Source organism: Trachurus japonicus, chromosome 5 (genome assembly GCF_045865225.1).
Source record: "Trachurus japonicus isolate A0001 chromosome 5, Traja_1.0".
Lineage (NCBI taxonomy): Eukaryota > Metazoa > Chordata > Actinopteri > Carangiformes > Carangidae > Trachurus > Trachurus japonicus.
In genome coordinates this window covers 6,580,894-6,590,656 of record NC_140911.1, presented here as the reverse complement: position 1 = coordinate 6,590,656, position 9,763 = coordinate 6,580,894, and the positions used below count along the sequence as shown (strand labels likewise).

The 9,763-nt window shown below is 42.9% G+C and overlaps 1 long non-coding RNA gene across 2 annotated transcripts in view; it reads right to left on the bottom strand.

Moving 5' to 3' along the window:
- Positions 1-1,063: 1,063 nt before the first annotated feature.
- The window catches only part of LOC146986945 (uncharacterized), a 45,427-nt gene continuing 36,727 nt past the window's right edge, over positions 1,064-9,763 (bottom strand). For both annotated transcript variants that reach the window (XR_015035905.1, XR_015035906.1), the window contains one exon: positions 1,064-1,109. This is a non-coding gene — a long non-coding RNA (uncharacterized LOC146986945). The remainder of the gene's footprint in view (positions 1,110-9,763) is intronic.

The window sequence follows — 9,763 nt, the reverse complement described above, 5'->3', positions numbered from 1 at the left end:
GAACGTGGCCTGGTTGTTGGTGTTGGAGTTTCAGAAACTGCTCATCTACTGGGATTTTAAAGGGATAGTTCAACATTTTGGCAAATTGGCCCATTGCCATAATCCCTATAGTCATAGTAGTAGGTTCGTTACATTTAATTGTCATTGCTCAGAGCTACGCTACGGAGGCTCATGGGATTTCTTGCTGATGTGCGTTCCTGTCAAGAGCAGTTTTTCATCAAGCAGTCTCTGCATTTCCCTCTAAAAACAACTCTGTCTCGTAACGTTCTGTTATTATCTCATAGCGTGGTGAATGTGCAGGTCACAACTTGTCCACCAGAGCGTTTTGGAGTTGATGGATTGTGTATTTGATGAGTTTGATGAGGGAAACCGAGAAATCCCATTAGCCTCCGTAGCGTAGCTCTGAGCAGCTTGCGGCTCTGCTCCGCCGTTCTAAAAATAGCTTGCACCGACAATTAAAGGTAATGAACCTCCTGCTAAAACTATAGGGATTATGGCAATGGGCCAATTTGCCAAAATGTTGAACAATCCCTTTAACATGCAGCGGAATATACAGACTCCTGTACACTGTTACACTTAAACAAAAATAACTTCTAATGTACAGTACCGAAACGCTACGGCCATTAAAAGTTTTGTTAATTTAAAGCAAAAGCACTATTCGATAATTACAGGGAATTCTTCAACTATTCATCGATCACAGACTTTCCGTCATGACAGACTGAAAAAAAACTGTCTATCATTTAAAAATGAGATCACATACTATGATCAGAAGCAGTACCACAGAATATTATAACGGTATCTATTCGAATATTCAGAAATCTTTGTCCATCCCTACTCAATGTGGACCAAAACCTCTGACTCTGGTTGAATCTATACTCAAACACAAAGGATTAAGACACTTCTGCAGGTTTACTGTAAGTGTGTATAAGTATACCTAATAAAGAGGCCGGCGAGTGTACATTAAGATATAAAACGGGAAAGTGGTGAGTGTCGTTATTGCAGTAAAAACAACATCAATTTCATGCAACATCCGTTTTGGCGCCTGCTGAAGCGGCTTCTTACCGGGGGATCGTGTCCAGTCGGTGTCATTCATCACGCCTCAAACCTGTCTGCAGCCACACAAACACAGTAATGTGATTAATAGCAATCATTTTGGAGGGGGCGCAGAGGTGGCATTTTGAAACAACTGATCAGGATGTGCCTCATATGTATCTATCTACCAGCAGACAGCACGGTGTGTGTGTGTATGTGTGTGTGTTTCTTACTGCATTCAATTGTGTTAATTGTTATTTTTCACACCTTATTATTTATGCGTATCAATAAAATTCAATCTATCCTCAGTGCAAGGCTGTGTATGTTGAAACCACAGTGCTTCATATGCATAAATAACCTGTTTTTATTTTCTTTATACTAAATTCTATGTCGTCTTTATCAGTGTGTGATGCTGTCGTTTAGTGACATCTGAACTACAATGTCTTTATCCAAATCAGTCCTGGTGATGGCCTTGACTTCCCCCCCATACCGGGCGCTTGTTACCACTATACGTTTACTTTTTTAACCTGCTGCCACAATTGATTTTTATTCACATTTTCTGCACTGAATTAAATCGTCTTCACCCTGTATTCATGCACAGGGACACACACAATGCCACCTTGGCTGCAACGCTGCTGCTTTACCATTAAAACGTTTCTGTACCAGACCTCACTGTTTGTGCCTTCGCTATGTGCAACACGACTGGTACCAAGGCCAGTCAGTATAACAGAGAAGAATACAAATGAAATATATCTCATGATGATAACACTGAAAACACCATTTACTAGCAAAACACACTTGCTTTATTTTCTTTAAATAATAATAATTAAAAAAAAAAAAAAAAAAAGGTTTTCTCTTAATTTTCCTGCTCTTGTTTCTGCTGCTCTTCTTGTTGTTCTATTAGAAACTGTCCTTGCCATTTGTTTGCTAATTATATTGTCATCACATGGAAAAAATATGAAAATCCAGAGAAATTATGACAAGAAAACTGCAACAACAACAACAACAAAAAAAGTATGATTATAATGTTTAATTCTTTGGCCAAGATCTAGTGCCCACTACAAGATGAGAATAAAACCGGAGGCAGAGACCACCCGACAATCACACCAACGCACAAACAACCATAACACGCACAATAACCAGCTCCCCACCACCTCCAGACCCCCTTAATCCTTTGCAGGTGACTGCTCTGTCTGCTGGTGAGGCTGGAGGAGCCATAAAGAGGAAGCTTATTGGAAGCAAAGGGGGGTGAGGAGGAGGAGGAGGAGGAGGAGGAGGAGGAGGAGGAGGAGGAGGAGGAGGAGGGAGAAAGTGTGATTTAAGGTGAAAACAGTATAATGCTGAAATATGTATTTTTAAGAATATCTAGTTTAGATTTCCAAGTATTTGGATGCACTGGTTCAGCAGTAGCAGCTGCTTCACCATCCGTCTCCTCGTCTCGTTTGTTCTGACAGATTTTAACGTCTTCTAACGTCTCAAACTGACGCAGTCGTTGAATTCAGTGACTTCAGAGTGATAGATTAATCTTCCCATGTGAGAGTGACACTGATAGGTCGCACCCTCAGGCTGAAATACACCCATCACTCACTCACACAGTGCTGGGTAAAGTTTCATAGAAAAACATTTACGTAAAAAAAAAACTTGAAAACTGAATGTAAGATGTTTTTTTATTGAGTCGTTAAAACACTCACTTGCACGATAAACTGATTGGTTGATTGATTGATATCTTTATTTCGATCATGTTAACGACAATGTAAAAAAGAATTTCAAATATATACTGTATATAACAATAATAAGTGAACAGCAAGAAATGAAAACAAAACAAAACAGTAACTCGCATCCGTGCAGTAACAGTGATGTGTTCAGGGACCAAACCTTATCAATAAAGCGCTCCTCTACGCAAAAGGTTAAATTTTTAATTACAAAGTACATTCCTGCAGTGATGACGATCATTTAAGGCAGAATTAGTTGCAAAATTCATGTTTTGAAAGTGATAAACGACGAGTGTGCGTTCACACGTGTACGCGTGGCAACTGGCAAGCCTGGGCAACGATGCAAACGCTAAAAGGCGGCGAGGAAAGACACAAATATGCGCATGTGCTTGCACCTGCCTGGACAGCCCCGGTGGATTGATGTGCTTTGGCCTCTGGTCACAGTTTAATTAAACTGCACATCACTGTGTTGGGCACACGCTGTAATACAGCAGAGAGAGATTGGGTTTCTCTCTCGTTATTTGTCTCTGTGTATATAAATATATAGAAAAAGAATCCAGTGTTACCTGCTTCTGTCTTTAACTGGAACTCTGTTGTGTATTTCTCTCTTTCACACACTCACACTGGCCAACACTGAATATGAGAAGACACATGCATTGGTTACAGCCGATATACAAATGCATTTACTTTAATTACCCATCCTATCTACAGCAGTATCTTACACCATATACATCAAGTTATCATATCAGACATTCCTCGCAGCCTTATTTTTCTGTTCCTAATGTCATTAAATCATTTGGTAGAACAGATTGGAATAACCTTCCTGCTAATATCAGATCCAGTTCCTCTCTCGCTCTGTCTTCTCACCTCATGGAGACCTGCTCCTGTTTTCACTGAAGATGCATGCTCTTTTTGATTTGTTGAATTGATATTAATCATTATATACTGTTATTTCAGTCTCAGTGTTGGCCATTGTGGCCTTCTTACGGTTGTATTGTTCCAATGTAGTTATATTAACCGTGGTTTGTTTGATGAGTTCATGTTTGTCTCAAGGGGTTTTCCAAATAAAGACATTTCAACTCACTTAGACTCGGTAACAACATGCTAAACTGCAAGGTGCAGAAGTTCCTCCTCATCTTCTCTCTCCAGTGTTATTAGGATTTCAGAGCAGTGTGTCTCCCACTGCTGGGTTGGAACTGCAGGGTCACACTGGAGAGTTAAAGCCTCCAGCCTCCACACCACTTTAACATGGAGCAGCTTTTATCCTGACCTTCAGGATGCTCAAAGGGAGGATAGGTCACAGCTCACGGAGGCCCGAGTCAATCTGAAGACCAGCGTCTTGTATGTTCCTGTATTTACGATGTGCCAAAAACACAGCAGTGCCAAGACCTCAGCAGGGACTTTATCTGACATCGCACAAACATACACCGACACACAACCCGCTATCTTTGTAACTGGTCAGACAAGCAACCAAAAAAAAAGAAAAAAAAAAAAAAAGGCGTCTGGATCGCTTGGCTCCCAGCCACAAACAAACTGAGCGTTAACACACACATTCAACATCACACACCTCTGGCCACTGGTGCCTGGGTGAACCAGAGGGGCAATAATTGAAAGTTGGCTCGCTTCAGAGAGCATGACACAAAACCAAGAGGGGAACCAAGAGCATTTTCGCACTGTTTGTATGCAGGAGTTGGTCGGTACTTGGGATAGGTCAGTGGGGGTGTCTGGCCCTGCCCAGTGTGGGCAAAAGCTGCCGGGGTTTGGTGTGGGGTGGGGTGGGGTGGGGTGGGGTAAAGGCAGAGAGAGGAGGCAGGGAGAGGGTTAAGTCCTGGCTGCCATGGCTAATGCTTCAATCTTCTTGCCCCCCTCGCTACAACAACACGGGATCAACAAAGACAGGATCAACAAAGCTCCAGCCAAAATCCTCCGACGCACTGACACAGAAAATTCCCAGTCCTCCCCGGGCCGCACAGGGAACAGCAAACACACACTTACACACACGTACACACCAACACGCACACACATACACATATCTCCGACTGCTTAGGGAACAACAAACAAAGGCGGTAAATACAGCTGCAGACGGCTGGGCAGATAACAGCCAATCCCTATCCCCAACTTGTTCCGTGGCTCAGTGGCTACTGACTGCCCTCTGCAGCTCGCTGCCTTGGCCATGCCTTCTACACAGCACAAACACCTGCTGCTTAATGCTTCAACCCACTCAACTGCAGCATCCCTCCTCAAACAGCAAACTTTTCTACTCTATTCCGCCAAAAACTTTTCTCCGTCTGCACCATCGTACCTTATGTTTTGTTTTTCCTCTTATTTTTATGACCATATTGTGCAGATATGATCTAATAATCTACTGTAAATCATATAGTAGAGGAACTATAAGGCCCATAAAAGTTGACATACCCCTACCCGAGGTAGAACAAAACACAACCATGTTTTTTCATATCTTTAATATGTCTAGTTTATGAAATGGATGATTGTATAAAAATATTTCACTGCAAAATTATTATTTTTTGGTTAATGTTTAGATGCTTCCCAAAACCGAAAATAGTGAAAATTTAGGCTCCTCGAAAAGGGGCAGTGTTTACCTTATCACATGTATCTCTGGAAATAATGATCAAAAAGTCACCAAATTTGGAATGGATGTTCACAGACAGTTATTGAATGCAATAAAGCAAAGATTTGATCAATACCTTTGCCCATCTTTGAGATTTATACACTTAAACACACATGAAGTATAGGCGGAAATTGAATCGGAAATTAAAAATCCAGAAGGTATGGAAAAATGTGTCTGTCATTATAAGAGTCAGAATACCCATCATCAAAAGATGTAATTTATATGTACCAAAGACTGTTATCTTACCAAAAAATAGGTTATTTGACTATACACCTCACCCACTGTTGTCACCAGCCCCTAACAGGTAACTAGTGCAGCCAGCACTTCAAACAGACAAATAGGCTATAATGGGGCCCGATTTGTGTAATAGTTGCTCTCTCTCAAGGAAATTTAAATCGAATGCAACTGGACTTGGTTATTTGTCTAGGAAGACGTTTCACCCCTCATCCAAGAGGCTTCATCAAAGGATGAGAGGTGAAACGTCTTCCTAGACAAATAACCAAGTCCAGTTGCATTCGATTTAAATTTCCTTGAGATAACTATGATCTGGACAAATGAGAATATCCACAGGCTAATAGTTGCACTAGAAAATTTGAATATTTTTTGATGCAGATTCACATTCACACATTTTACAGTATATACAGTACTGTGCAAAGGTTTTAGGCAGGTGTGGCGAAAAAAAGCTGAATGCTTTCAAAGATGGAAGTGTTGATTTTATTTTTTTTCCATCAACTAACAAAATGCAGTAAATAAAGAGACGAGAATCCTAAATCAAATCAATGTGTGGTGTGACAACCTTTTGCCCTCAAAACAGCATCAGTTCTTCTAGGTAGCTACACCTGCACACAGTCTTTGAAGGAACTGGGCCGGTGGTTTTTTTTCCAAATATCTTGGAGCTCCTCAGATCAGATCCTTCTGTCTCTACATGTAATCCCAGACAGACTGGAGGATGTTGAGCTCAGGACTTCCAGGACTTGTTGTTCTTCTTTATGCTGATGATAGCTCTAAATGACACTGGCTGAATGTTTGGGGTTGTTGTGAATAAATTTGGGTCCAATCAGACGCCTCACTGATGGTATTGCATGATGGGTAAGCATTCTGACTTAGCATTTTTTCACGCCTGCCTAAACTTTTGCACAGTACTGTATATATATATATATATATATATATATAGCATTCACATGCCAACACACACACGCACCTCAGCAGTAAGCGGGGCAGAGAAAGGCCATGCAGGTCTGTGTTTTAGTGGAGCAGACAGAGCCGGACGCTGCTGTGTTTGTGCACGCGTCTGGATGGAAAGATGGAGAGATAGACTCCCTGCAGAGGAAGAGATAGAGAGAAAGAGGGAGGCAGAGAGTGACAGAGAGAGAGAAGGAGGGAGGAAGGAGGAGGTGGTGGGAGTTTTCGGCAGCCCTCGCTCGCTCGCTCGCACAGGGGTGTTTGATGTAATCCAGGAAGTTAGTTCAGTAACTCCATCCCTCCATCCCTCCGTCTCAGTGAAGGACAGGAGAAGGAGGGATGAAGGAGGCCCTTGTCTGGAGAGCCAGGGGTTTTCCACATCTGTCCTCTGCATTGTAGCCAGCCTCTCTAAACAGCCCAGGAGTCTGTTATGGCTGGGGGGAGGCACACACACACACACACACACACACACACAGCAGCAGCAGCAGCAGCTCAGTCTGAGTGAGCCTTGTGGAACCCTTTAACACTGATTGCAGTTAAGCGTTAAATCATCCATACTAAAGTTACCAGTGAGAAAAAATACATCAGGGCACAATTCATAGCTAAGCAATGTCTGTTTGGTGTGTGTGTGTGTGTGTGTGTGTGTGTGTGTGTGTGTGTGTGTGTAGTGCGTGCATACATGTGTGTGTTTATGAAATGCCTGTCACGCAACACTGCCCTGCCTGCTGAAGGGATCCTTGTCTTTCTTTTTTTCTCCCTTCCCTCTCTCTTTTTTCCTCTGGAGTGCTCTCTAACACGCACTTGCCTTTTCTTTCTTTGGGGTATTTGACAGGTTGCCCCCCCCCCCCTCCTCCCTCCTTCCCTCACCTCCCATACCCCTACACCACAAACTCCTCTCCACACCCTGAACACCAACAGCCACCTACATTGCCACCGCCTTACTCCCTCCTCCCCTCACCTGGCAACTCTTTCATACTTCCAGTGGGTAGGTGCCAAATAAACAAAGACGAGCACATTCATTCGCCGACACATCAGGCTCCGAGGCCCGAGGCCCGAGGAGCTGCAGAGGGAAAGTTATAGGAAAGGATTTATCCACATGTGCTCGTGTCTGCCCCTTGTGGTTAGACAGGAGAACACAAAATCAACTATAAATACTGTGCAGTGAAGTGGAACTGGGAAGTTGTATGCGAGTGTCTGTGGGGAATAATGAGAAGTTTTCAAAGAATGTATTGAAACAATAAATAGCATGAATGAATTAACAGGAAACCAACTGCAACAAAGTGCAAGGAAGAGTTATTTCAGATTGTTATTAAATGGTCAAGTATTTTTTTTCTCTCACCTAGAATTTTCTCTGTGTCACTTTCTTAGCAAAGCAGTCACTCAACATAATTTCTTTCATTCTCTCCATTTCAACCATTTTATGCTCATTTCAGCAGGCTGACATGTCATTGTAGTGGGCGTTTGACAGTCAAACACATTTCAATGTAATTGCCACCTCATAACATCATAATTACCATAGACGCTACAGCACTCACTTCTGAGAGGCTTGACAATAATGGGAAAGCTGTAATGATAGGTGTGTGTCATGGCAGACACACATTTAGAGACACACACACATACACACACACGCACAGGCCAAAACAGCATTGTTCCCACATGTCTACCCTGGCCCTGGCCCTGATTTTTTTTTTTTTTTTGCCATTTCTCTTCATGTAGATATCTCCCATTTAATTCAATTAAAACTTTTAAACAACCTAATTGGAAACAACTGCCTGGAAAAATTAAATTACATAAACAAAACTATTCTGACAGATTACGTCTAATATTAGGCATCTGGGCCTTATTAGGCTCCAGTAATAACAGCACCAGCACACGGGGAGGAACGGGGAGCGAGCCATTTTCTGCTGTATTAGCTTTGACTGGCCACGCAACCAGAAGGTGGGTTGTGTGTGTGTGTGTGTGTGTGTGTCTATAGAAGCTGTGCGCTCCACAACAGAACAGTGTTTATTTATCCTCTATTAGAGCAGAAGCAGACATTAAACCCAAACAGGCCCTGAATAGTCCCCCCCCCCCTCCCTCGTGTCCTAAGCCCCCACCACCACCACCATAGATTTCTTCTTCCCTCCCTCTGGCCCGATTAAGAACATATGGAAATGGGGCGCGCTAAAGGTAAAAAGAGCGAACGCCTGTGAAGTACACATATGTAAAGAAGTGTCAGCAACTATGTATATGGCTTCCGGCTCTAAGATCATACTTTGTAAATCTATATATATATATATTTAAATATATATGTATAAATCTGGGTTTCTTCTCTCTTATATCTGTCAGGAATGTATTCTTAAAAAAGGCCGAAGCACTTAAACCGTACGCTGCCTGTATATCATCAGTTCTGACTGCTACTCTGCCATACAAGGTGTTTCCTGAATGCTGACTCCCAGTAAGCGATGGGTGGGCTATAAGAGCTCTCAGTGGCAGGTAGCGACTTGTTGTATGTTGAGCCGCCAGGGTTGTAGCCGCGGTCCAGCGCCAGGCCGCACTTTTTAAAAAAGAAAGAAAAAAAAATGTATTCTATTTTTTTTTACGAGCTGCTGCAGCTGTTGTCAAGGTCAACTCTCTCTCTTAAACCCTCTCTCTTTCAAACTTTCTCTCTGATCTCCACCTGACCCTCAAACCGCCTCTCGCTGTCTGTCGTTCTCCCTCTCCTTCCCTCTCTTCCCTCTCTCCCTCTCTCACTCCCCTGCTGTGGTTTCAGCCCATGTCATCACATCAGAGTCGACAGCTCTAATCACTGTGCAGAGCGGACGGGCTGTAAAACATGGCAGGGACTGACAGCAGGGCTCAACACACGCACCTTTCATCTTCCTTTACCAACACACACGCATACTCACACTCCTAGATATGCATACACATACAAATCCTCATGGGTAAACACACACAGACACACACACATACGAACACACATGCTTTATATTTACAGTGCGCTAATCTGCACAAACGTGTTGTGCACGAACAAATACGCACTTAACACAAATTCAAGGAGACCTCATTGTTCGGCAGTCCGTCTCGGGTGTGTTGTAGTCATGGTTTCCCGCCTGTGTTCTCCTGTAACCCCAAACACAGCGATGCTCGAGGAAGAGGCAGGAGGGGGGAGGAGGAAAAAGGAGGATCTGTCAATCAATGTCTGATCCACCTAATCCTCAGGTAAGAC